The following is a 15134-nucleotide window of genomic DNA, read 5'->3' on the forward strand; positions in this document are numbered from 1 at the left end:
CTTCTGGCTGTCTGCAGCATATGTTTCTGATGTTATCTTCAGAAAAATATCTTCAGCAAATCCTGCCCACAAGACAGATGACTTGATAGGGACACTTGGGACAGCATCCCTTATATCTGGAATGAAGAAAATAACATTAAAAAAAAAAAAGCACAGCCCTAAGTAAACATGTCAGGTCAGGTTTTTTTCCTTCTCTGTCCCAGCCTGAAAGGCAAAAAAATGATTTTTGACAGAAAAAAATTTAGAAGCCAGGCTGTTCTCCCCTGAGACTCCTGATGCCAAAGATCCTTGTGCCTGTTTTCTCCCTTGCTGAACCAGTGCAGTGTGGCACGGCTGACCCTGGCGACAGGACCCGAGTGGCCTTGGTCTGTGTCCATTCCACTTCAAAGGAGGTGGTAAATGTCTTGGTGTGTTTCAGAAGTAAAGAGCTCAGACTGGGAGATTTGGCTGTGAAACTGCACACCCAAAGTCAAGAGTCCTGCTAGAGTTTCCTAAGGCAATGGACAGGAGTTTAGTTGACAGAGAAAATCTTGTCACTTGTGTATGTGTGTTTTCTAGGTGGCTGGAGCAGAGATGGAGGGCAGCTGCTGCAGTGATGACAAATCAGTATTGGGGCCTTTCCATGCTGTGGCTGTTGTGTCTGAAGCTGTGCTGGGATGCAGTCGGTTGGGCAGCAGGAGGGACAGCCTTGCACATGGCAGTGATGTCTCAAAGCTCTGTTGACACCAGTAGCACTTGGTTCTTCACCCAGTAAGATTTTAATGAGGTCTGTGTATGGATGAAACATGGTTCTTGTCTGGAAATCTTTCCATGTAAAGATCGCCAAATGTAAAAAAAAAAAAAAAAAAAAATATGCAAAGCATGATGTGCCATAGGCATGGCATGCAGTTAATGCAAAGAGCACCCAGGGCCCACCACACCCTTACAAGGCTCGTGGAAGTCAGTGTCAGTGACTGCTGTCTGAGAAGCTGTGAGAAATCAGTGAGAACTTAGGTCTACACGAGAAGCTCATTTTGGGGCTAGGACGGCTGGCTGTGCGACGCAGCTGAGGCACTTGATGTGATTCCCGTCTCCATCCCTTCTCTGCAGTAGCCCACCCAGTTTCAAGGAGGTCATTTCAACTTGTAATCCTGTCAGCATGCTTATAAAGGGCTGTGTGAGGAGCTGGCCTGGCTAGCAGGCGAGAGCGTGAACCCTGCCAGTCCCCATTTTTAGCTCGAGGAAGCGGATGCTGCGGGAGGACTACGGCGTAGGGCAGTCCCGGAGGCTGGGACTGATGCTGGGTGGTGCTTGGAGACAAAGAACAGCATCTTCCCACGAGCCACCCTCGGTATTCGTTACGGCCGGAGACAAAGGCTAGCAGGCTGACTGGGGAAGACATTTCTTTCTGGCTCTGAGGTACTGTCACTAGACAGTAAATAAATTATTCTAAAGCTCAAGTGGGTACCGAGGAAGAGACAAGGTTTTAAGACAAAAGTGCCGTATTCCTATGTGTGTAAAATTCTGGATGTGGGCTGTGTAAGAAAAGATGGGAAGGAGCCATCACAGAGCAAATAATTGTTCTGGGTTCCTAAAATAAAATAGGATCCTAGGAGATTCATCCTGAGGATGGAAACCAGCCCTCCTAACTTCTGAACAAATCACACGTGCCTTTCTGTTTCAATTCCTATTTTTCATCTGCTGCTCCATTTGAGTCATTCTGATTTACCTGAAATGTTCAAATCGTTTGGTTTATCATGTTTGCGAAGAGCTATTACTTTTAACCACAAAGTTGCCTGGCGTTAGCAGGTTTGCCTGCAAAGTTAATGTGGATGTGTTGATTAAACAAAAGGCTCACCAGCAGCCTGGGATAAACGTAAAGAATGTTTAAATGACAAAAAGGGAAATAAAAAGGCTTTTTACTAGTTTTAAAACATTGCTATGATGAATCTTACCAAAAACATACCCCAGATGTACACTGTTCTGGTTAATGTTGAGGGCAAATTTCTTCTGCAAGCGTGGGGCCTGTATGGTGTCTGACTAATTTTACTAAATTCACTCGACATCTTTAACCTCTCTCACAGTTGCACTGTTCTGCCCTAAAGCTGTCGAAAGGAAATATGTTTGTTATTATTCACTTGAGGCCACAACAAATGTACTGCCTGGATATGGAGTCTTACGTGAAAACAAGTAAGCCTTGATAGAGGTGACAGTGGTGCACAGGGTTACCATCAGGTACCAGAGGTGTGAATAAATAAATTTATTTGATTAAGAAAGGCACTTTGGGTAAGTGTAGCCGTGTATTTCTCTGGGGGTGGAAACTAAAACTGTAGTCATCGTGTTTGTGCAGAGAAATCTGCTGAGGGGAATAAAGGAAGTGAGTTTTATGAATTATAGGGGAAGAAAAAGGGAAATACTCACTTGATGAAAACAGAAACTGTGCACAAAAAAGGACACCCTGAAACACCTTGTGTTTTGCTTTCTTCAGCAAGTTTTTCTGCGTTACAGCTCAGCCATAATTCCTACTCCTCATCCTCTCCAGAAGCCATCCTCTGGCAGCCATGACATCCTATGCCTGTGATGGAAATGACTGGAGAGGCTCACAGCTGAGAAAAGCAACTTTAAAAATAGACAGGCTCATCTGTGATGTCTGGAGATGCAAATACTTCGCCTCCCGCTGAGCCACGGTGTTGTGAGGACAACCCTATGGTATGTTTTCTCTCGCGGTAAAGCCCCCTTCAAGACATTCCTGCTCCCCCGCCCTGGCTGTGGTTCAGCATCCCATTAATAGCACTGATGCAATTGAATCAGTGAAATAATCGGGACTTGTTGAAAGAGGGGGAGATTTCGGAAAAAAGCTGGACCACCTACCTGACGAGGTTTATAGCAGTCTCACAAAGACTTGCATCAGCGCACCTAATGAGGTGGGGACAAGGCACCCGAGACAGCTTTGCCACCAGAGCGAATGCGTCTCCCAGCTGTGCTCCAAACCAGTTTGCTTCCAGCACCATCCTGCCTCATGCTCCCTATTAGAATCACCGATGCGCAGCACCGTCTGTGATACGACCTTCTGAAGGCAGTATTGCCAGCGTGTATGTCCCCTTCCCCCCCAAAACCACACTGTTGTTTAGGTGACCCCCGTCCTCGTCTTCATCTTTTGCGTTGTCTACCTGTGCAGCCTGGTGGCTGTCCAAGGGTCCTGCTGTTCTTCCAGCATGACAGTCGGGCAAAACCAGAGAGAAGTTCGGCTCCGAGATCTGGCTCTTCCTGCTGGTGTGGTACCACGTTTTCGCAGGGTTTACCAAGGAGCTGGACCTGCGATAGCTGCCCCGGCACCCAGCCCTTCGCTGCCTTGAATTCCCTCGGCGAAGACTGCCGCAGGCTCAGAGGCAGGTTTCCCACTGGAGAGCTGGGCTTGAACCTCGTTTGTCTGAAAAATGTCATCCTCTCTCGTGCCAGAGAAGTGCCCTGAGCATAATTTCTATCACAGGTGCCAGGAAGGGGGAAAGGTAAGCAAAAAGCCCTCATACGGAGCAGTCTAGAGAGCCCTCTGAGGGGACTTTGCACCGATTCTCAGCAGAGGGTAGCTGGTGCCCAAGTTATTTTGGTTTCAGAAAGAGAGTGCTGATGCTTTTGCTTTATTTAGAAGTTGCAAGTGCAGAAGGGAGAGGATGAAGGAACTGGCAGGCCTGGGCAGGTAGTAAGTATCAGCCAGTTGCCATTTAAGAGGAGGAAGGCATGGAAATCTTCGTGGAGGCTGGAGGAAGGCAGGACCCATCTTTCTGGGCTGGAAGGGACCAAGTGCCCTGGTGTTTGAGAGTCTGCTCGGCTCTTAGGTTGGGACCTGACACAGTCAATGTAAAGCAAGAGCCGACAGGCATAAGCAGATGAATCAAAGCTGGTTTTGCCCAGCAGGATCCCAAAGCTGAGTGATGCTCCCTTAATGAAGCCATCCGGTAATTGGTTTTCTCTCCCTGTTTCTCCTGCCTAAGCATTTCGTGCTGTGAGGGAGAGCTGTTGGTTTCTGTTGTGTTCCTCAGAGCAACACCCGGGTGAAAAACCCGATGAGCCACCACGCAGCCCCGTGTGCGTGGACCACCTGCAGTGGCTGCCCGCCTGCCTGGGGCCAGCCAGGAGGAGAGGGGGGCACTTCTTCCCCGGCTCCCTGCGGGTGGGTGCTGCGGGACGGGGCTGCTGGGAATCCCTCCAGGCTCTGCAGGCAAGGTTGCTCTGCCTGGCACAACTTCTTCTGCCAATCCTCCCTCCCTCCCTCCCGATGGACTGGGTTGCCCCTGCCCTTCCAAAACTGTCCCCATCTCTCGTCCCTGCCTGGGGAGAAGAGATGGGGACAGCCCCTGCTTCCCAGCGCCTTCGTCTTGTCCCAAGCGCCCAGCCCAGCCTGCTGCCCCTTCCCGTGTCTCAGACCTCTTGTTCACCGCTGCCCCAGTCCTGGTTGCCATCGCTAATTGGAGAATCAGTGAAAATTCCAGTGCGGAAGGGACCTCTGGGGTCTGCCTCATCCCACCTCTCTCTCAGATCAGACAGGTCTTTCAGCTGCTCCTGATCATACCTCCGTCCGTGAGGCAGCACCGCTGCCTTCGCTCGGTCAAGGAGACCCCTTGGGCGGTGATACAACACTGCAGCGGAGGAGGAAGGAAGCTGGCGAGCTCTCCCCGGAGTATTTTTATGTTTTTCTTCCCTTTACAAATACAATAACCTCAGCGCTGCTTGGGGCTGATGGGGTGCAAAGAGAAGTATTTCTGTGCCGTAGGCAACTATGCCAGCATCCCAGTCTGTAAATCTCCCTCAGCAGGGGCTGAGTGTTCAAAAACGGAGACTGGGGGCTTTGTAACTGCATTAGAAGTGGGTTTTCTTTTGCAGGGAATGGGGAATGGTGTTCTGCTGAATATGCTCATATACAACTCTGACAGCACTGTTAAGAGTGTTACTTCACCAGACAATTTCTGATGTCTTGTTGACATCCATGGGAAACAAGATCTGTATTCCAAATTAATTCAATAACAGCCATAGGACAAAGAAGATAGGATCTGTCTCTCCAAATGTGGAAGTCCACTGCATAGATGCTGACATTTCACTTAGTCACTCAACCTCTAACAGTCAGGGGAAAGAGAGGCTCCTCTAGAGTGTGACTCTCAATTTTAGATGCCTACCTTAGGATGAAATTAATCAAACCCTAAAAATTTCCAGTTCCCTTCTGTTGACCGCCAGGAACCTGGCATGATCGCTTACAGTGAAGACACCTAAAGCTGGTGAGACGAATCCCACCCAGGCTGATAGGAGAGAAGCCCGGCCGCTGTGATGTGTGTTGTCCCTCTTCTTTATTCACCCTTGGCGTGCAGCAGTGATTTCCTTGCAAGCCCTGGTTCTCCTCCCGGGTGTTTCCCTCCTGCCTTGGGTGCCACAGGGATGGCTCAGGCCACTAGATGGGGGTGCTCTCATGCAGGATCCGTCCCACAACCCCACCGCCCTGCTCGGCATGCCCTCTTTTCCAACCATCCCAACCAGGAGAAGCTCGGGAGCACTTTGCTGTGAGCACCAGCACTGGCTCCTTGTGTTGCTGACTCAGCTGGTGCCACACGATTGACCCAGGTGGGGTGCAAGCATATGGGGGGTTCCCCTTGAGCTTGCCAGAACATGCTCCGTGGGCTTCAACTGGCTTTTTTTTTTTCTTTCTGCCTGCTGCGGTGGGACAGGAGCACACCTGGTACAAAGCTGGGGCTGCTCCGGCAGCACCTGATGCACCATGAAGGCTGGCGGGACAAAGTGCCCCCTCCCAAAAAAGCTCAGACTGGCAAAGTGTGTCTGAGCAGGTTAGGTTCCAGCCTTGCATGGTGTGTCCGCAGTGGTTTTAACTGGGTACTTGGTACGGGGGGAAAAAAAGGATATTGCTGCTTGGCAGAGGGCAGCCAGAGATGAGAAAGGTAAATCCCTCGCTGCCTCGGCGCTGTCAAACGCATCAAAACGAGGAGGATGGCAGTCCTCGTGCGGTATCCCTTAGATCCAGGGCTCCCAAGCAGCAATGGATTTCCTGGTTATTGCTTTCAGTTTGCTTTGTACTTATTGGCACATTGCATGGGTGTGATATGGGTCTTGTTTTAAGTATCCCAGCTCCTCTGATTTGCCTGTTCTGTCCTCTCTTCACACGAGGGAAGGGAAACCCACTTGTCTGGGTGAGCTGCATGTCCTGATGGTTAAACTCACACTGGGAAACCGCTGTCTGTTTAACTCTGCAGTGCCAGAAGCCATTCCTGTGGTGTGGAATCACAGCTTGGGAACTGTAGAGCTGGCCCCGTGGTCATTTCTGGGATTCTGGCTGGAAAGAAAACCCAAGGCCAGAGGGCCTTACAGCATTAGTACAGCAACCATTGCATCCACGTTAGGGCTGGCCCGAAGGATTTATGTTCTGAAAATAGTTCTGAAAAAAAGATTTCTAAAAAATGCAAAGAATACTGGCATTCTTAAATTTGGGAGCAGGAATAGCCTCCTATTGTTTTTGCAAGCACTACGAAAACAAGAATAATACCATATTTGATCAGTCTTGCAAAATATAGTCAGGTGAAGACTTCTTCAGAGCCCCTCAGCTGTCTGACCAAGAACAACTCTCAAGCACTGCCTTAAGACAGAGTAAGCATCCTTTGTGCGTTACTGTTCCCTTTGCAGGGGTCAACAGGAGAGAGAAGGAGCGGTGCTAAACAGGCAACCATGGCTCAGGAGCTGCTCAGACCTGCTCTGGGGAGGGACCTGGACCTCAACTGGACGGGGAAGAAACTTTCTCCACCAGCCTTCTTTCACGTCCCTTCCCTGGCACCACGCGTTCAGACCCCTTCCCTGGCATGCCTTAACCCAAACCTGACCTCCCGCAGCCTCTGCTGCTGTCACCGTCCTCCCGTGGGTGGCTTTTGGGGTGGCTGCTGGCAGCTCTCCTGGGAGGAACAGATCCTGCTCCTCACAGGCTACCAGCCACCGCTGGCAGGTCTGTGCGAGCCCAGGGAATTTGCCAAAGAGAGATGTGCCCGGCTGGTGAGGCTGTAACGTGGCCGTGGAGCACCTCTCCAGGGCACAAGCTGGAAGAGGCAGCATAAATCACGCCGGCTGTGTGGCTTTCCCCCCCCTTGCTCTGTGCAGATCAACTGATTTCTCTTTGTTTGCACTGTGTGTTTTTCCCTGGAAGGCACGTGATGCTTGATCTGCAGATATCTCTTCTTAAAAAATGTTTGCCTGAGTTTCGAGCCAGGGACCTGGGAGTAGAGCATTTCTCAGCCAGCCCCTCCTCTGCAGCACTCCTAAATTGCAGTGGTTTGTGCCTTTCGCCTGGGCAGACGCGGGGACAGGGCTGGCCGGAGCTGCGTGTTTGTGGCACAGGCTGCTTTCAGCTGCATTGCCAGAGTCTGGATGTTTTACGCACTGGCTAGCTGAGATGTCCGTCTCTAGATGCTGGAGTATCTCATCCTTGGCTGTGAGGGCTGACAAGGACCAGCTGAGAAGCAGATGGTAATTAAAACAGAAAAGCAGAGCTTTAGCCTGCTTTGTTCATGTGTCCAGGTCGCCTTACACAGAGGTCTAACACCCATTATACGATGCTGTGGTTGGTGCAGGGGGAGGCTGTGGTCTGTAACGCTTATTTCTAAAGCACTACGCTGAAGCCACGCTCCTTTTCCCTCAATGTGTAGCTTTGCGTTAGGTGACTATCTGCTCTCACCCCTATCTGCTCCCTAGGTTCCTGCTGCTGGTCTGTCTCACACCCATTTTCTATGGCCTAAATTTTACCTTGCTTATTCATCAGGGTCATTGCTTTTATAATACAAAGCAATAGGCAATGCAGAAATTAAGTTCATCATGCACCAGTGAAGTGGCTGTGTGCTCAGGCTGCTCTTCTCAGAATGCCTCTGTTGCAGATGCAAAAGCCTATGAGAGGAGAAACCTGTGTTAAATGTAATATCCTTTCTTCTGCCATCTGTTTTGTTTCCCTTATAATAGACACAGGTGAGATGACACTGGAAGATTTCCACTCCACAGACAGTAGAGAGGCCATTTCCCACTAATGAGAGCTGTGTGTTACCGTGCATGTTTTCAAAGGCTGGGGAAGGCACTGCTGGGCTAAAACTTGGCAGAAAATTTTTCCATGAATGAGAAGCTCTCTGAGATTGGCAACTGGAAACGACAAAAAGGACGGGAGCAAATTCACCTGTGAGAAACCTGCTGGAGGTTAAATCTTCGCCTTTGCCACTCTCCGGAGCGTGCTGCCTTCGTGGGTGAGTGAGAGCGGAGTCGCATGCTGTAGGAGTGGATCGATTTTTGCTTTAAATGCTCAGCTTAAATTTTTGCTTTAAATGCACTAGGTCAGCCCCTCTTCCTCAGGCAGTGAGAGCCCTGCACCCAAACGCTCACCGTCCAGATAGATTTCGGACCGTGCTGCGATAGCTAGGCTGTCCGGTAGTCTAGGACTCACTAATACAGGACTTTTTCCACCTCGCTCAGGAGCAGAGATCTGGAAGGTGGCTCTGAGAGGCGTTTTGCGTACAGTGAGTGTATGAAACACCTACATCAGCCCAAGAGTCACAGACGCTTTCTTTTGTTAAATGGGTTTTAAAAGCTTTAGCCTCATGGTTTTGAACTATCAGCAAACAAAATGAGACTCGGATTCAGTTGTGAGGGCTTGATGGATTATGCTTTGCCCCTCCAGCATCCCGTCTCCTCCTCTTCCCTAAGCGACTCTCCTGCCTGAAGGCTTTGGGAGGCACGAGGGGAGCGTACGTACACCCTCTCCCCCCGGACACAAAAGGTCCCACCTCACGCCGTCCCTGAGGGCTGCTGGTGGTGACTCCCCGGTTGAGCCCCGAGCAAACCCCAAGCACAATGCGTTTCTGCTGTGGAAGTGGAGAAGCAAAGGCGGTCTGACCCCAAGGAGCTGCTTCTGGAGCAAGTCCATGGGACGTGACTTCAGAGCCCCTGATGACCTGTGGAGTCAAACGAGGCGAGTCACTGGAGTTGCTCGTCATTCGGTTCCCGTGAACCAGCGAGGGAGCTGAGCATCCCGCTCAGCTTTCCTGGATCAGAGGAAGGCCTGTGTGGTCTTAGACCCTTTCAAATCCTACCAAAACTAAGAGTTGGCATCTTAATCTGAAAAATAACACCCCAAACTCCTGCTCAGCATGGGACAGCAGTTCCCAAACTTCTCTGTTGCTTAGTCCATTTCTTGTTGAGACCCACTGGTGCTACAAACTCTCCAGGCAATGTGAGCTTGTGTCTCTCAACCTCTGATTTGGAAGGTGCAAAAATAGCCATAGACTCTGTCGCTGCCACTGTTCGCCTAAATTCAGTAGAGACACATGCAGGAGAATTGCATGATGGGGAACATTTATATACCCTTATCACACACGTGCATTTAGTAATGCTTGCTCACTGCCACTGCTGTCTGCAGTGGGTATGTATCAACAGCACCAACTGGAGCTGTTGCAGTATTTTAACTAGAGGACTGATTTTCACTGAGAGATTCAGAGGATTGGAAGGAACTAGAGTGTGAGATTTTTATCTGTCAGCTGGCCCTCCGCTGAGGGGGGTCTGAAGACAACGTGTCTGTCGAGTGTAAGAATTACGAAAGAAACGAGAAAGCTGTCTTCCTCCAAAACCTCCCAGCAAACCTTCACACAGACAGGCTGCCAGAGTGCTGAAGAGCCCGAGCAGCGCTGACCCCTGAGGGCTGCCGCTTAGTCCTCGGTGTTGTAGGGCTGTCTGCAGCACAGCTGCTCCAGCTCAGGCTGAGCATCCAAAAAATATTCCAAGGTCACCATAGCTTTCCTTCCCATAGGGCTTGCCTCCATGTCAGCAGCCCTATGGTGTTTGTTGGAACTATAGGTCATTTTCCATCATACAAAGTATGAAGCTTGCTGCTGAATGATTGGTAAGCTGGGTAAAATCCCCCTTTTCCCCCTTGGTTCTCTAGTAACATTTTCCCCTCTCTGCCCTGCCTCTGTCAATGGGACTGACAAGTTTTCTTCCAAGTTACCAGCCTGCCAGTACACCTGCCACCAGCATCCCATGCTCACGGAACGTCCTGCGGTATTCCTCAAAAGCACAGCACCATCTCTTGCTGCAACCAAATCAGTCACTGCAAAAACCCAATTGTATGTCAGGTACGTCATTGGCAAATATTGGGTAATGCTTACAGTGCCCCTGGCAGTACCGCATGGGGAAGTAAATCTCATCAGATCTCAGCACAGCCTGTGTCCCTAGAAGCTCTGGAGAGCATCGTTTCCTTCTGATGTAAACGTCTTCCAGGGCTGAAGAATTTAATCTGATGTTCATGCAGCCTCCTTGAAATGCTATGGGTAGTGTCGTTTTAATTGCCTTTGACTAGGTGTCATCAACCTTGCAGCTGCAGATGGAAATAGCTTTTCATCGGACAGTCTTTCTTTTTCTATTCTTTTCCCTGAGATCATTTTTACTGGAGGAAATATGTCATTTACAGCAATGGGCTTGCAGGGGGCCAGCAAGGCGTCTCTGCAAGCTGGATTTCTTCACCCTGTTCTGACCAACTGATTTGCTTGGCAACAGCATACAAAAACAACGCAGAGAGCTGCCTTGGAGGAAAGTGGATGTCCTGTAGGCCATGATCTGATGTTTTCCAGACAATGTCTCTGTCTGGCAGCAAACTGCACTCTTCTCCAATTCTTCAGCATCTTCAAGAGGTGGATAACATAACCAGATAGGACTGTCCAAGAACAGATTTGCCAGTTCTTCCCTGTTTCTATCTATTTCTTTATGGACTTCACCAAAAACCACATTAACCCTTTTGGCTACAGCCTGAAACTAGGAGCTCAAATTCAGTTCCCCACTCAATCCTGTAGATACTCTTTTTTTAGAGCCCCTGCTTTCCACTTTGTCACCTTCTGAGCCCGTCCAGCTTTCTCTGTTCATCCTCTGTCCCTTGGGGAGCTGCGTGGTGGGGCTGGCTGTAGATAGCTCTGGTCTGCTCAGAGCCTGGTAGAGTCAGCACTCACCAGCTCTCCCCGGGGACCCAGAGACACCCTGGAAGGGCACGATATGAGCACGATCGACAAAATGCTGATTTTCACCTAAGTAATTGGAAAGGTCATAGAGGGGGAAAAATGGCCAAGAGAGGTAGGCATGGCCTGACTCATCACCAAAACTAGATTAGCACAGTGGTTAACCTAACCTCTCGAGCTGGTCAATGTAAAATGACAGGCAGCTTGTGCTTCCAGAAGCACTGCTTGTAAAATTGAGGCAGATCAGCTTTGGGTTTTGCTGCGAGTAGCTCGATGGTGCTACCTCATGGCCAGACAGAAAACTACTTTGCCCTCCTATTTCTTTTTCAATTTTTTATTTCTCCTGCAAGTGACAGGGTTTCTCTTACCAACTGGTGTGAGAGACTCTTGCTACAGGAGCCTCTTACTGCTAGACAAATATTTGAGGCATATCCAATGTATCCAGCTGCGTACACTGGGATTTTTTTTGGCGGGGGTGGCAACTTAGAAGGTTCGCAAAGTGCTTTTGTCGAATATAAAGGTTCTGTTTGTCCTTCTCCTGTTACCTGGCACAGTGTCGTACCCATCTCAGACAAGGAGCTCTTTGGCACAGGGACCGCTTCTGAACTCTGTCGCCCAGGTCCCTGCAGGAGAGTGGTGCAGCCACCCCAGCTGGCTGGCATTGCAGCTGGCCCCTACAAACACCATGCCTTATCGTGGAGAAGATGAAGTTAAAGAACAACCCATAAAGAAACTGCTCAAGGCCTCTCAGTAATTTGCCAGCAGAGGCCTGATTATTTTGTTCTTTACCCCACTGGATGCCACCTGTCTTCTCTTCCCTTCAATACTAGCTGGAAAAAGGTTAAGCATCAAAATACACTAGAAGACACTCATGATTTGGAAAATTGATCTGGCCCGGAAACTTCTCATTCCCATTCGCTAGCTTGTTTCCAGCCCTGCTGCAGAGTATTTCTATGCTGCTACATAAAAGAGGACTGGGGACCCATCCTGAGGCCACAGCCTCTTACCTGCCCCGTTTCAGGCAGATTTAAGCCACGCTAGTTGCTCTCACACTGTATCACACCCACCCTGGGTCTCCTCTGAACCACAGCGGTACCTCTTTGACCCAAAGTCATATTTTGTTTTGCTGTCTCCTTTCGGTGCAGAGGGTCAGAAATAACGTGAGGTCCCGCGGTGCAGCCCCCCAGCCGGGTGCTTTATAGCCGGACACCGAAGGTGGGAGTGTTAGCTTCACCGTTCATTAGCTTTTGTGAGCTAACTGCAGTTCCTACAAAGAGATGCAAAGCCTGCGGCAGCCAGAGAGTCGAAGCCTGACGTGGTTCCCCACCGAGTGAGGCTGGCTGCAGCTCCCCCAGGACTAGCAGTCCTCTCTCCATCAAATTAGCCCTTGTGAGAAAAGCTGCTTTAGCCTGCATGGATCCTCCCTTCCAGAGGTGCTGGTCCCAGCAGCCCCTGGCTTGGGGAAAACATCTCCAGGGCTGTCTGCTGCTTTTGGGATATACCACGAAGCCCTCATCAAACAGATAAGAAAAGAAAAGAAAGCTTCTCTGGAGGGCAGCAGTCAGGGTAAATAGTTCTCCAGTTGGTGCACGAGACGTTAGCTCTGTTTGCCAGAAGCTCTTCCAGTGGTTCTGTAACAGAGTAGAGCAGCGTATTGCAAAACAAGCCCCATACACACCATATGGGACCTGGTTAAAATGCGTGATTTTGGGGTCCTGGTGACAGAGACATGTCAGGTATTTATGAGAGAAAAATAGTCACCCTTTGGGGGAAGGCTGTGCTGAGACCAGTCTACTGTAACTGGTGTGTTGCTGCTGCTTTCCTGTGGAGGTGTGGCACACACACCTCGTTAGCTGAGCTGACCTAGAGTGCAATCCTTCCCAGGGCCAGAGCCGACTATCTATAACAAATTGTTTGAAACTCTTTATTTTTCATCAGGTTGTGTTTACCAGCATACAGGAGCTGGATGGGAGACCCAAAACTGCGCGTCGGCACTGCCACTGTCCTCGGAGCTGAGCTGCAGAACCGTCCTCCTCCGATGGACTCTGATTTTTCTATCGATCAGTCTTCCAACCTCGGTCAAAAATACACAGCAGTTTGGACCTGCCACCAGCGCTGACAGCACTTTGCCTTCCTCAGCATCGCCCCCGCGGAGGCACGGGGCAGGAGATGCTACGAATGGAAACAGGCCTGGGGACGAGACGCCAACCGCTTTGAAATTCGTTGCTTTTGGCAATTGGTAAGCAAGCGCGTCTGTTTGATGAGGGCTTCGTGGTGTATCCCAAAAGCAGCAGACAGCCCTGGAGATGTTTTCCACAAGCCGGGGGCTGCTGGACCAGCATCACTGGAAGGGAGGATCCATGCAGGCTAAGGAAGGGTCGCCTCTCCGCTGAGCGTGAATGAAGGATTATTTGGCTGAGGAAGGCTCCTCTCCTCCCTGTTTTGGGACCTCGAAGAAGCATTTGGTGACGACAGGAAGATTTACACAATGTCCCAGCGCTGCTTGTTTCCTGGCTGAGGGGACACGGGGTTTCCAAGAATCCCGCGAGCTCGTGTGAGAGGCACCAAAGCTGCTGCCTGGCAGGAGAGGTGCTGGCTCTGCACATCCACGCAGCCAGTGGGATGGAGGAGCCCGGCCAAAGTACTCTTTTGGCATGTTTTTCTTTCAAAAAACACTCAGAAATATAAATTTGAACTGACAAGTTAAAGTCACTAGAAAGCCCCCTGGACGAGGCTCGGTATTGCTCATGTGGGAGCTCTCGGCTGACATGTGGTGTAGAAAGTTTCAGTCTTCTGAGAGGATGGGTTTAATGTTAGCTTGACTTTTTTGCGGTGTCGATGCAGAGAGACACGGTAGTTGTACTGCTTTTGCACAAGTGCAAAATTCCAGCAGCCTCAGCTTAAGAAAATAAAACATTGAAGTTTAGATTGCAAAATATGATCCAGTTGCTCTTGGTATAAAAAAAAAAACCCTGAAGATATTAAAGTTGGGAGCAGAGCTTTCCTGGTTTCTCCTATTTATCTGCCTTTATGTGCTCATAGCTACTGAAAGAATGGGGAGAACAGGGAATAATAAAACTGATTAACTGTGGAAGCGAGTGTAGATCAACTGGCAGTTATGACACTTCTCCACTATCGCTGCATTTCTTAATAAATCTGGGTCTCCAAGGACCCCATGACTGAGAAACGCACGCAGAGAGCATTTACCATGACTGTGTGTGCGAAAGCAAGTTGTTTGGATATGCAGATATCACTCTCTATCTCACTGTCTGCCAGTTGCATACCTGCACCAAGTGACAGTCAAAACAAACAAGGTGTGGTATTGCATGCAAAAAAAAAAAAAAAAAAAAAAAAAGCCTGCAGGACAAACCACACCAGGTAAGCAGCCAGAAATACAAACCCCGTGTTCTCCGGCACTGCTTGCCAATGTTTCGAGTTTCTCCGACTCCTAAGCACTTCCCTGTGGCAGCGTGGGTTCCCTGCATTTATTTACTTCCATGAACAATAGCCTGTCTTTTCTTAGCTGTCTTTCAGGGAGCCTTTGAGGGCAGTCATCCTCTGGAAACCACCACCCTCCAGAAGGGACCTGTTGTGACAAGAGCCACGGAGCGGTGCGACGCAGGCTGCAATGCTGCGGAATAAAGGTCTCGCCCGTGGGAACTGGAAATCCCATATTTTCAAGAATGTTCCAGCTTCAATAGGTACCAACAACCTCCAGAGAGGAAAGAAAATAGCTTTTAAATGCTTTTCCTGATTTCTTTTGGAAAGTGTCCTGAGTTAGGGGCATGACTAGTGTGGCCAGGCTGCGTGAGTGAGTCCCTGGTAATTTTGGAGACTTCTCTCATTGTATTCCCTGTCTCTGCTGTGATGAGCTTCCATATGATGCTGCCCTAGGACAGCTCTGGCTGGACCCCACCTGTTCAAGCCCGTAGTGCAATGGGGACATATTTTCTCACAGACCAATGATGTTATGCTGCATCGTGCTGGACCAGCGGGGTTTTTGGTGTTTTGGGTGAGGATGAGTGGGTGACGGTCCTACTTTTCTCCTTTGGGCTTTTACATCAGCAAAACTCCCTCTCCAAGCTGCTGATGCCAGGCCAACTGTTTGGGGGGCTGTCCCAGCAATTC

General features: G+C 49.7%; 1 long non-coding RNA gene across 2 annotated transcripts; it reads left to right on the forward strand.

The window, feature by feature from the left end:
• Nucleotides 1-675: 675 nt before the first annotated feature.
• Nucleotides 676-14157, forward strand: LOC128135320 (uncharacterized). 2 transcript variants are annotated; one of them, XR_008233050.1, is made up of 6 exons: nucleotides 676-766; nucleotides 2064-2169; nucleotides 2522-2688; nucleotides 7978-8252; nucleotides 8340-8522; nucleotides 12945-14157. It is a non-coding gene; the product is annotated as an uncharacterized LOC128135320 (long non-coding RNA). The 2 variants fall into 2 exon arrangements; XR_008233051.1 differs by lacking the exon at nucleotides 676-766 and adding an exon at nucleotides 1081-1398.
• The last annotated feature ends 977 nt before the right edge of the window (nucleotides 14158-15134 follow it).

This window comes from Harpia harpyja, chromosome 22 (genome assembly GCF_026419915.1).
Source record: "Harpia harpyja isolate bHarHar1 chromosome 22, bHarHar1 primary haplotype, whole genome shotgun sequence".
Taxonomy (NCBI): domain Eukaryota; kingdom Metazoa; phylum Chordata; class Aves; order Accipitriformes; family Accipitridae; genus Harpia; species Harpia harpyja.